Raw genomic sequence first — 13362 nt, forward strand, 5'->3', positions numbered from 1 at the left:
ATATCAGAAAATGGAAAGATCTCCCATGCTCATGGATAGGTAGGATTAACATAGTAAAAATGGCTATCTTACCAAAAGCAATCTACAGTTTCAATGCAATCCCCATCAAAATCCCAACACAATTCTTCACAGACCTGGAAAGAACAATACTCAACTTCATAGGGAAAAATAAAATTCCAGGATAGCCAAAAGAATCCTAGACAATAAAATAACCTCTGAAGGCGTCATGAGTTGTGACTTCAAGTCTACTATGGAGTTACAGTAATATAAACAGCTTGGTACTTACATAAAAATGGACATGCGGACCAATGGAATTGAATTGAAGACCCTGACATTAATCCATGCACATATGAACACTTGACTTTCAACAAAGAAGCCAAAACTATACTATGGAAAAAAGCATCTTCAACAAATGGTGTTGGCATAACTGGATGTCAACATGTAGAAGACTTCAAATAGATCCATATCTATCACCGTGCACAAAACTTAAGTCCAAGTGGATCAAAGACCTCAACAAAAATCCAGTTACTCTGAACCTGATAGAAGAGAAAGTAGAAAGTAGCCCTGGAGACCACTTCCATAAATCTTAAAAACAGTCTCATTTAGGTATTAAATCTGAAAACAAGTACAGATATTTACATACAATAAGCAGCATATTTGATCATATTGAACCATTTAGCTCCATGTTCTCCAAATTAATTTTCAGAGAAATTCTCTGGAAAATACAAACTAACCTTCAAGTGAATGTTTTCCTATTGAAAGATTCCTGAAAATCTCAATCACATCAATACACAGTGTTTTGTGGTTTTAGTAATATAAAATAAAATATCATTTTATATGCTATTAATAGTAAGTAAGATTTTTGGTTGCTAGAGAGAGGGCTCAGGTGTTGAGAGCATTTGTTGCTATTGCAGACGACCTGAGCTCCTTTCTTAGTCTCTGTATGGTGTCTTATCTATCTCTAACACCAGTTACAGGGGACCCAATCCTCTCTTTGACCTCCTCAGGCACCAGTAACAGACATGGTGTACAACACACATGCAGGAAAACACTTAAAAATAAATCAGAAAATAATTTTAAAAAGTGTTAGCAAAGATCAGTAGTTGAATAAAACAGCATCTAAAAGGCTATGGAGGAAAACACTCCTACAGTTAAGAACCTCAGGCCAGGCAGTGGTGGCCCATGCCTTTAATCCCAGCACCCAGGTGGCAGAGGCAGGTGGATCTCTGTGAGTTCGAGGCCCGCCTGGTCTGCAGAGTGAGTTCCAGGAAAGAAGCCAAAGCTGCACAGAGAAACCCTGTCTTCAAAAAAAGAAACAAAAAAACAAACAACAACAAATAAGAACCTCAACAATTACACCTGCAGGGGACAGTGTCAGCCATTTATAAATAAAATCAACAATTTCATCATTATGCCTTTTACTTGCAAAAACTGAGCACTTCAAATTTGTACTTTATGATAGCTTATAAACCCAATATTTAATAATTTATTTTTACAAACTTGCTCAAAAATCCAGTGTCTGCAAAATGTAGAATAACTTTCTTATCTAGACCTCACCTTGGTGGAGATAAGGGGAAAAATCATCTCCATAGGTCACAATCTTTTTCTATAATGTATTTTTTAAATTCTTCTTTGATGATTTCATTCTTTCAGACTGTTAAAGCTTCTTGGAAGCATAAATTGAAATATAAGTGCTCTGAGATCAGCACATGAGGTCACTTTATTTACTCATAAACTTTAAGGAGTCAGAATGGAATTTATATTAAGCACACAGAGTGAAAACAATTTAGGATGCAGCACAAAAGAGATACTTTTTAACTATGCATGAGTTTTAAATCTTGAGGTAAAGTTAAAAAAATACATGGTATAATGTATTCATAAAAAACTGCCTTATATCCCAGACTCCCCTGGCAATGAAGCTTTCAAATGGTAGATTCCAGAACATTTCTAACATCATATAACAAGTGTAAGCATGCACAAAGACACCATCACATACATTCTTTTGCAGTTAAACACCTAGAGAGTCATTACTTAATGCCTTTCAAATAAGACCTGCTAATAACAGACTTGAGCTATAACAAAAAGTTATGCTAAAAATATTGGCCAACAAAAGTTTGGGTATAAATTACTGCCATTCCAATTTTATAAATTCTCTACTCACCACATATAGTCAGTCAAAATAACTAATGCACATTATTACTAAATTGGTCAAATTTAGATCCTAAGTTGATCATATCTGATTTCAGGAATCCATATCCACTAACAATTTTATATTCTATGCACATACACTTTGTGCCTTCTGTTAAGAACACCATACCCTGAGAAAGACGTAAAGCTCCATCCACTTTCAAAGTCGTGAATTACCTTGTAAAGAATGTCAATGGATGAGTTGAATTTCAAGCAACAGAAATCATGCCAAATTGCAATCCCAAAGATTCTTTAGCTCTTTTTAATTTATTTTTACTTTTGAAATTTTAATTTAATTACACTGTTTCTCTATTCCTTTCCTCCTCCCCATATCCTACCATAAACCCCTCCCTGATAATTTTCAAATTTGTGGCTTTTTTACTAATTGTTTTTTCATGCATATGCATTTACATACATATGTCTAAATAAAGCCTGTTAAGTCTGTATAATGTGCTGGGTGACAGTGACATATATCTTTCATTTCAACACTCAGGAGGCAGAGCAAGGCAGATGTCTGTGAGTTCAAGCCAGTCTGATCTACAGAGTGAGTTCCAGGACAGGCTCCAAAAGTACACAGAAAAACCCTGTTTCGAAAAACCAAAAAAAGAAAAAGAAAAAGTCTGTATAACGTTACCTGTATGCATACTTTCAAGACCAGCTGTTTGGCACTGGAGAACAAATTGATTTGTTCTTATGTGGGCAGGGACACCTCTCCTGTTCCCAGCATTCCTTGGTTTTTATAGTTCTTTGTGTAGGGTTGAGACCCCATGGTTTTTTTCCCCATCTAGTTTGGCAACCACTGGTGCCATGGTTAGTTATTAAACCTACACTTGGATAAACCATCCTAAGTGAGATGTGGTGTATAGTGACAAGAAGAAATAATAATAAGTTATATAACTTCCCTAGAAAGCATGTACAACACCCCCCTTCTGTTATCGTATCATAATATCATACTCAATCCACCAAGCCCATTTCTCTTTTAGAACAGTCTTTCCATGGTTCTGGCTTCTATCAACATTTAGATGAATTCAACGTCAACATTTGCCATTTTACAGGTTACTAGTCCTCACTGCAAAAGTATTTAAAAAAAAAAACAACCCACTGCACCCAGACTGAACATATACAAAAGTTCATATCATTATTACCTGATATAAACAGTATAGCTATTTATGTAGTGCAATGAATTGTAAATAACTAAAGAAGGTCTCTTAGAGGAAGCTCCATTTATAAAATATAACTGATACCTCCTGTTGATGTATCCAACCGTCTTATTAAATAAGAAACACAGAAACAATATAAAAGAGAAAGCCGAGAGGTCAGAGCTCAGAGCTAAAATCTCACCCTTCCGCCTGCGGTGTCCCAGCTTCCCGAAAGAGACCTATTTCCTGTCTGTTCGTCTATTTATAGTATGTTGTTCTGCCTTCTCATTGGTTGTAAACCCAAACACATGACTGCCTCGTCACTGTCTGAATGTACAGCCCCCTAGGTCTTAAAGGCATATGTCTCCAATGCTGGCTGTATCCCTGAACACACAGAGATCTTATGGGATTAAAGGTGTGTGCCACCACCGCCACACTCTTGCTATGGCTCTAATAGCTCTGACCCCCAGACAACTTTATTTATTAACATACAATCAAAATAATATTTCAGTACAATTAGATTACCACCACATTTCCCCTTTTCTATTTTAATAAAAAGAAAAAAGCAAAAGGTTATAACTAACAAAAGAAAAACTATATACAAAAGTACAATAACTATATACAATATATACAAGTAATAAATACCTAAACAGGTATTTGACAAATCAGAGAAAATAATTCCATTATCTATCCTATTTTGGTAAATCCAAGATGTATCTAATGCACTTTCTATCCTAATTAATTTTCAACTATAACTAACTAATCTTCAACCATAACTAACTAATCTTCAACTCCCTCAGAGACCCAAGAAGGGAATAATATTAGCTAACAAAAACAAAAACAGGAAGTGCATGCAAGCAACTTCCAAAAAATTTTGTGAGTTGACAGAAACAGCCAGCTGCCTGGGCAGTCACCTGAGGTTTCTCCGCAGTGTTGGGGCATCATCTTCAGCCTATAGGCTTAGTGTATCTGACAGACTCATTTGTGAAGTAGGATGTACACAAGGTCAACAGTTCAACCTCACATTGGTTGAGAACAGTCCACGTACCAGAAACACCTGAATTCCACTAGTGTCCTGTCATGATTCAGGATTTTAAATTCTGGAAATTGTTGACAGTTTTTTAATTCAGCTGTCCATTCTTCTTGGCTGTGTATATATGGCTTCATCTCAGCATCCCCTTCTTCTCCACATCCCTCTATTAAATGCCAGTTTACTTTCGAGAGGCATGAGCTTTCAGCTGCTGTTCTATTGCACAACAGAAGCCATCGGTCCACTGCCTGTTCAGCTGCCTTCAAAGAAAAGGGCACTGTACCTTTTCCGGATTTCGAAGGCCACTTCAGGGATGGGGCCATATTGTCCTGGCCTCAGAAGATGCCTTTTGATAAAGCCATAGCCACACTTGTTTTGGCAAGAATCAGTAGTCCTTTGTTTCGTGTTCTGTCTGTCCATTTTGTCCTGTTGATTCGAGGATACTTTGTTGTCCAGTGGCTAACTTTTGCCACAATGAAGGTTGACTCCATATGCAGTTTCTTCAATGCCCATATTTTCTCTGAAGTAGATTGGTACTGCCAGGAGCCGACATGTCTCAAAAAAGAAAAATTTTCTAAGTTATTAAAACATTTTAAATGCCATATTCTGTAGATCTCTGAAGGGTTTGAAGATGACCTGTCTAAAACATCTCTGCTCAATTTTTAAAACATATCTAATATGACTACAAGTTCTATTGTAATGTCTAACTACTAATTTTCATTTCTTTATATCCTAATAGTTGGTAATAATAACATTCAAGGATCAGAAATTTGCATTACATTGTTAAATGAATGGTATAAATACAATTAGAAATATACATATAGCATTTTCTAACAATATCAGTTTCAAATTTGTATACAATATAAAACAATTCAATCCAATGTAAATTATTTAAAATTAGTAATTGTCTTTTTCTTTTCTTTCTTTCTTTCTTTTTTTTTAAACATGAACCTTAAATCTAATCTCCTTTGCTTAGCCTTTTTCCTAACCCTTGACAATAACTTGTAACCAACCCCCCTAAATACTGAAAATTATCCCAGGCCCAAAACCCATTAAAAAGACCAAAAAACCACCCGCCCCACACTACCTCTTTGGGAATGTGGGCGTAGTATTCTTAAAATTGCTTCCTGCTGGGTATGGGCGAAGTTTTCTTTATCCTGAAAGAAAAATTTTAGGTTAATTGTCAAATTCTAGGAAAGGTAACTATATACTTCATTATCCAGCCTGTGTATAATGCCAAAGTTCAGGGTTTCTCTCAAGTCCTTATTCAAGTAGTTTTTGAGACTGGATCATCTCAGCTAGTCATCTCAAAATTGCTCTGAGCACCTTGTAGTTCAAAGCTGATCTGTGGATGATGTTTGTCAGCTTAATGATATTATTATTGTCCACGTGGAATTGTTGTTGTTGTGGGGCCCCATCTTCTTTCTGGAGACTTCAGTTGATGTTAGGCCTGGCCGTGATTTCCTGCAGAAAACTGATAAGAGACTCGAACACAAAAACATATATATGCAGCTAGCCTTTTTTCTAGAATTAGTTAGTACTCTATATGACCATTCATATCTTAACAAAGTTTAAAATGTATATATATCTATATGTCTATATATGTTAATCTTCTAAATTTTGATATAAAATTTATACTTTAAGAAAAGTTTAAAGAATCAGAATAGAATCAAAGAGTTGAGATTAGTAATAGAATAGTCCCTTAATTAATTTTGCCTTTGTCCTGTACCATAGCAGAAGATGGCTCTTTTATTCTGGCATGATACAGGGAGTTTGCATTTTCCTTTTAACAACATGCTTGAGTTTAAAGACGGAGAGAGCCATTCTCCAACTCCAAAGTCAGCTTTAAATTTTAATTGAACTGGGACTATTAGAAGACCAATAGTGTTAAATCTTTAGAGAAAAGCAGAAACAAACATTTAGGAAGACATAAATTTTTTTAGATAATATATACCCATATATCGTTTCATTCTGTTTCTTGGGATAGATGATTTGTCCCTTTTCTTCAGTTGTCTCATTTGTCCAGTGTTCTTCAAATTCCTTAACCTTCATTCTCCTAAAAGACAAAAACAAAAACCTTTCCCCAAGACTAATTTTGGGGTACAACCTCCAATGAACAGTAAACAGAATTGTCCAGTGCTTCCTGCTTCTCTTAGATCTAGGACCAAATTTCTGTCTACAGCATTCTCACACCTAACAGAAGTCTATCTCTGTTTCAAATACTCACTCTCTAGTAAGCAGGTTAGAAAAAGTAACTTTCTTCCATCACAGAGCTTTTCTCCAATAACTGATGGAAGCAGATGCAGAGATTCACAGCGAATCACTAGACAGAGCTCCAGCAGTACAGTCAAAGAGACAGAAGAGGGATTCTATGAGCAAGTGCATCAGGGTCATGATAGGTAAACATGCAGGGATGACCAAACCAAACTAGAGGGAACTCATGAATGTTGGATCAATGGCTGTGGAGCCTACATGGGACTGGACAAGGCCCTCTGCATGGTGAGATAGTTATGTAGCTTGATCTGCTTTAGTAGGATCAGAATCCATCTCTGGGGAATGAGCAGGGTTTGTGGAGCCCTGTACCCATGATGGAACACCTTGTGCAGCCTTGAGGCAGGGGGAAGGGCTTGGACTTACCTCTACTTGATATGCCTCCCCATGGGAGGCCTGGCCTTCTTGTGGGTGACAGTATGGGTAGGTTGGGAGGGGGAGGATGAAGGGTGGGAGGAGGGAAGAGGGGGATCTTTGATCGGTGTGTAAAATAAATGAAAACATTTTGTTAACAACAAAAAAAGGAAAAGTAACCTAATACTGAGTTTGATTTATTACAAAAATAAATGACTATTGAGTCAAGCTATTGCTATCACAAAAGGGCCACTGCATGGTTTTCCTTTTTTTCTGTTAATATTTTATTTCTAAATGATGAGGTACAGGTTTCACAATCTCTGTATCTGAAAGTCATTGAGTGGTTGACATTAAATTTACTCTTTTTTAAAGCCAGTTTGTTTAGTGTGAAATAATGAAAACACTTACTATCCATTGGGCATTTTCCACACTGAACAATGATCTAAATGCTGTTTTTCATTCATCTCCTTGCTCAAAAAAGTTATTTGCAGGGACATCATTGTTAGAAATATTTAACAAATGCCAGGTGGAATGGCATGCATCTTTAATCCCAGCACTAGAGGAAGGTGCATCTTTCTAAGTTTAAGGCCAGTCAAGTCTACATCGAGAGTTCCAGGACAACCAGAACTACATAGTGAGACCCTGTCTCATAAAAACAACAATAAAAAATCAAAGAAAAAGAAATGTTTGACAACATTCATACTTTATTATAAATGTCTTTTAAAAAATTAATCAGTGATTAAGCAACAATATAAGACAGCAAGCCAGAGTTTGCAGTTTATAGCTAGAAACCAAGCCTTCCTTGGTCAAAGGGTACTCCTCCCTGGTAACCAAGTATTTAAATATATGAGCCTATTGAGGCCATTCTTATTCCAATAATCATTATTATAAAACCAAAATTCTTTGATTGATGGATTTTTTATAAGAAACAATTTTTCTTACAGCATCCTTTCTGCACAGAGCTTAATACTGTATCTTCCAAGAGTATCTAAATTTCCATCTTTAAACAAGCACAAAATATTTCCAGACCTTGAAGAGATTTAGTACATCAGACAATAATAATTTTCAAATTTCTTTCCACTTTTGAAAACAAAATTTATGGTTATCATCAACTCTAAATTTTTGTCAGCCTTTGGCTCTGTCATACACAACAGTTGGAAGACTTGGTGTCCAGTATGGTTTTCTATAGAAGCTTAAATCTGTGGGTAGATTTCCTAAGTGCCCTCCTTTCAACACTAGCTCAGTTGTTGATTAACTGCCTTTCTAAGTAATGTGTGTGTGTGATGTGAGTGGTGTGTGTGTGTGTGTGTGTACAATCTTTGATCTTAAGGGAATCTTTCTTCAGTTAGGTAGTAAAGTTTCATTTTCTTTGGGTTCTGTTTAATAGATGACCGATCCTCCCTTTTCTACCAGCCATTCCATCCTCCATAAATCCATAAACATGTAATCTGTAAAAATATCATTTATTTTGTTGACTGTAATTTTCAATACTCTTTAAAATTTTAAACTAACTAATCCTAAATTTTAGTTGGATTGTTGGCACAGGTGTTGAATCTAAGTGCAGTATTTCATATGATGCGTCACAGTTAATTTTCTTAAGTTTCCTTCATTCTAAATCAATTACTCATTTTTAAAAAGAGTCAGTGTGTATGAGGTATAGTGTTTACAAGAGTGAACACATGTTGTCAGGTAGGTGGGAACAAAGTGGGAGGGGACACAGGACAATGAGTGTCAAGGCAGGTAAGAGAATAATTTCTGGTGTTCTATAATGCTACAGAACTATTATAATTCACACTAAGTGATGCATATTGTATTACCCTTTGCATTTCTACATATCTGGCAGAAACAATGGGAGACAGTTTTTGTCTCATGGTTTCAGTCATGGAGGAGGATCCTGGGCAGTACCTATGTTAGCTGGAACACAGCAGCTTCTTCATAAAGCTAACAGTTACATAGGGTAATTCTGGTGCGGAGCACCTCTGACCTACAGCTTGTGTGATTAGAAGAAAAAAAAAAGACATAGGACTATGCCCCATGGAGTTACTAAAACTCTTTTTCTAATTGTGCCTAACTGAAGAGATACATGGTACAAATATTTTTATTAATATTGTATATGTCAAGCCTAGTATAAAAGGAGTTTTAGTTTGTCTTCATCATCTTGTAGAGCATTCCTGACTGTTGAAAGTTTCATGGTCTTTGGAAGAGGATTACTCTAGTGATGTAAGAAAGAGTCTCTTCATTTCTGCATGTAAAGTTAATTAAAATTGTCAAATAAGCAGGCCTTAAAATAAGATTCCTAAATATTTTAAATGGGGATTGAAAAATGTTGGAAAAGAAACTTTGTTACTTTAGGGCTTGAATTACATCTGTTGAAAGCCTTCTTTTGAGGAGGGATTTTTTTTTTCAGTTTGGTTTAAGGACCAACGGAGTATACAATATAGAAGTCAATTTGCTTCTCCTCATAGCACGACTTCAACACAGCAGACAAGCAACAGAGTTCATTTCCCAAATTAGAGACATTAAAATAAACAAATGCTATATTACTGAGATTAAATTAGGTTCTGAATCCCTGAAAGCACACTCTGCTTTTAAATAGGCAAAGTAAGTTATTTTAATAGATACAATAATAAAAAAAAAAAACAGGAGAGCCTTCAATTTGTACAAAGTGCTAAGCTGAAATCTGTGCTCAAACGCATCTAGAGCTCTCTCTGCTACTAGCTAGCAATTAATCGTGATTATGGTGTGGGATTGTCTAACACCCACAAGCCATTAAAGAGAGCCTGCTTTCTAAGTATCATAGCATCCACATTCTATTAGTGTACTGATGGGTACGATTTTTATCATAATTAAAAGAATGGTGGACATACATGCACAGACAAACAACATGTTCTAGATATAAGGTGATTCATAAAATATCTATGGAATGACACACAATTTCTGGAACACTGAAAAGATAGTCAAATAATGCTGTGGATATATTTCATAAATAAATATTTATTCAGTACTTTAGTGAAGGCAGTTTAGAGTACTATTAAAGGCAATTCTTAAGTGATTAAAAATATTAAGATGAATTTTAGACAAATCTACAGTTGCAAAATTGGGATTTTATACTAGGCACAGATAATACACATCTGTTCTTCAGTTTCATTTAAAATAGGCCAATCTAATGTGCAGGATAAAATTCATTAGTTCTTTGAAACATGAAGTCATATGATTACATTTCATAGTTATTAATTTTCAAAAGCTTTTGAATGGTAAAAATCACTTTTCTCTTTCTACCCTATTGTAAACTGAATTTTAAAGGCCTAGTGTCTACTATCTGTTGCATTTTTATAACTAAGATTATTTTAATCCCATGGATCATGAAAACAGGTGAGCAAAAACAAAAACACAAAGAAAGAAAAAGTCACAAAGAAGGGAGGGGAGAAAGAAAGAGGGAAGGAAGGAGAGAAAGAGAGGGCCAAGGGGAAGAGAGGAGAGGAGAAGCCTACAATTTTGTGAGAGTACCATAATGTGGAAAGTGCATATACACTTAGTAAGACTCTTTAATGATCCCGTTAAGTGGGACAGCAAAAAGCATTTCATTTATTATTAGGCCATTACATAGAAAATGTGATTTATTCAAAGCTATTTGGGAACATGCATTTGGAGTTGATGCTAAACAAGCTAAATATACTATCATTTAATTTGTCATCTCCATCTGAAAATCCAAACATGAAACTAATAAACCACAGAGAATTCCTTTCTCCAAGTTTTATATCAATAAATTTTGTCCTTGTGTTTGAATAAGTTTGTTTAAGTCTCTACAAATTTGAAGTATATTTTATATGTTTTTCTGATTAACATGGAAAATTGCTATCAATTTAAAAAGAAATAGCCCATAATTTACTTTAAAACAATCCTAGTTATTTTGTGAATGTGAAAGGTCACCTTACTTTATATTTAATAGTTCCTATTGCATCCCACTTTTAAAGTAAATATGTACAAATGGTTAAAATGTTAAATAGTTAAAAGGGAAATGTTTAGGAGGCAGTATAGTTAGTATTCTTAGCTCTATCTTGCATGTTACCTCATACTTCTTTAGTCATATTAGTAACTCTAATGCTAGTTTTGACTAGTAAGAAAAGAATATTTAATTAAATGAATAATTGTGTAAATGGAAATTTCATTGATAAGATCAATAAATAAATATATTTTAAACAAGTATTTAATTTACATACAATTTTAACATTTATTAATGACAAAAACAAATTTTCTTCTCTATATTATTACACCACTTAATAATTGTTTGAATTTATATGTAGATAAATATTAGTTGCTTTTCAAATGATAGTGTACATAGATATGTGATTTGAAGATTAGATACTTGACAAGTAGATGACATATAGGTGACAGATGGGTGCTAGCTAGCTAGCTAGATGATAGATCATAGCTCGGTGGATAAATGCTACATATGTAGATAAATAATGGATATGTGCTACTGTTGTAGAGCCTGGTGAGTTCCTTTGGCAGTAGCTCTGTTACAAACCTGAACTATCTTTTATCTCTCTATTTTTTCTCAATTCCCTTTGAACTCTCATCATATGATACATTCTGCTATGTTACGATAAGCAAGAAGATATTTTTACCACCTTGATATTGGATTTCAAAGCTTCCAATGCTGTGAGAAATGAGTTCATTATAAATCACCAGGATTTGCTCTTCTGAGGTTGCAACAAAACTTCACAAGTTGAAACAGGACAATTTTTGTGACAATGGCAAGTTGTAAGGTCAGTTGTCTCATGTCATAATAAACTTAGAAAAATTTTTTCTTTTAAGATTAAAAAAGAGTGATTATTAATTAATATCAAGAATTGTATATCTTTTAATGAGTATAATGATAAAAATATTTAACAACAGAGTTGAAAATATCTGAAATATGTTTGACTCTTTCCACTGGTCTCATGCATTCAAATACTTCCTCCTAATTTTTTTCTTATTTTTGTAAATAAATTATTTAATCATAAAATATATCAAAATTCATAGTAGATATTAGAAATTTAAAGATTATCAAGTTTTAGGCATATATATTTGTTGCTCTCAACAATTTTAATTGTAGAAGAAATCTTACACAAAACAAACATTTAAAGTTTGTTAAGTCCTGTAACACACTTGGTAACAGATGAATTTGAGAAGGAAAAGCTTTGTTGGATAGAATAGCAAGGGAACATCTACAATGCAGTACCATTTACTATTATCTCTGAAAGATTACAACACTATATGGTTAGACAGACAGGGGAATTATGCTGAGGGCAAATAAAGCTGTAAGCATAACATTTTACTACACACTATCAAAAAGGGTTGATATTGGTAGAATAAATAGGCAAAATAAAGAAGTCTTCTTTTCTAATAAACAAAAAGCTGGACAGAAGCAAAATCAATGATGCTTCTTGGAGTTTTGTGAGAACTGAAGTTGCTGGGAACATAGCCACCCCTCACATGTAAAGAGCAAGATACATTCAGAGAACAGTGGCTGAGATCTATCTGCTCATGAGGTGGTGGGTATCTCATTCATAAGTGATAAAATACCTGCAGCCTCAGTGCAGAATCATACTGAAGCAAAGAACATTAAATGAGGAAGACTAGTCTCCACCTCAGAGGAACCGTGGAGATTGTGACAGGCTTTATTTCTGTGTGGAATAAAATAGTTGTATGTGTGTGTGTGTGTGTGTGTGTGTGTGTGTGTGTGTGTGTGTGTGTCTGTGTGAGATATATTGTGGTTCTGCCATGAAAAGGGATGGGGGTGGGTAAGTAACTGTGAAACATACTCAGAGTCTTTGCCTTTATTCTGGGAACAAACAATTTCCTAAAGTCCAAATTTGCAATGTAATTCTGATTCAGAAAGAGATTTCTTTCCATGTCAGTTATGTGATATTTGTATATTTTATACACTAACCCTTTTCAAATGTGTAGTTGTTAAATATTATTTCCCATTCTTGTACTCCTCACCCAGATGATAGGGTCCTTTGCTGGATGGAAGCTGTTTACTTTTGTGAGGGACAATTTACTAAGTTTTGTTGTAATTCCTGTATGAACAAAATCTTGTTCAGAAAGCACTTTACTGTTCCTGTTAGTTCAAGTGTATTTCTTCCTTTCTACTCTATCAGATTCAGGGAGTCAGGTCTTATGCTGAGGTCCTTAATCCACGTATAGTTGAATTTTATGCAGGGTGAGATAAGAGTCTGGTTTCATTCTTCTACACATAACTTTACAGTTTGACCAGCACCATCTTTTGAAGATGCAATCTTTTCACCACTATGTTTTTCTTTTTTTTTTTTTTTTTTACTTCTTTTTTGGAAATCAAGTTGCTGCAGCAGTGTGTGGCTCCATAATTCTATTTCA

The sequence above is a fragment of the Peromyscus leucopus genome, chromosome 15 (assembly GCF_004664715.2).
Source record: "Peromyscus leucopus breed LL Stock chromosome 15, UCI_PerLeu_2.1, whole genome shotgun sequence".
Taxonomy (NCBI): domain Eukaryota; kingdom Metazoa; phylum Chordata; class Mammalia; order Rodentia; family Cricetidae; genus Peromyscus; species Peromyscus leucopus.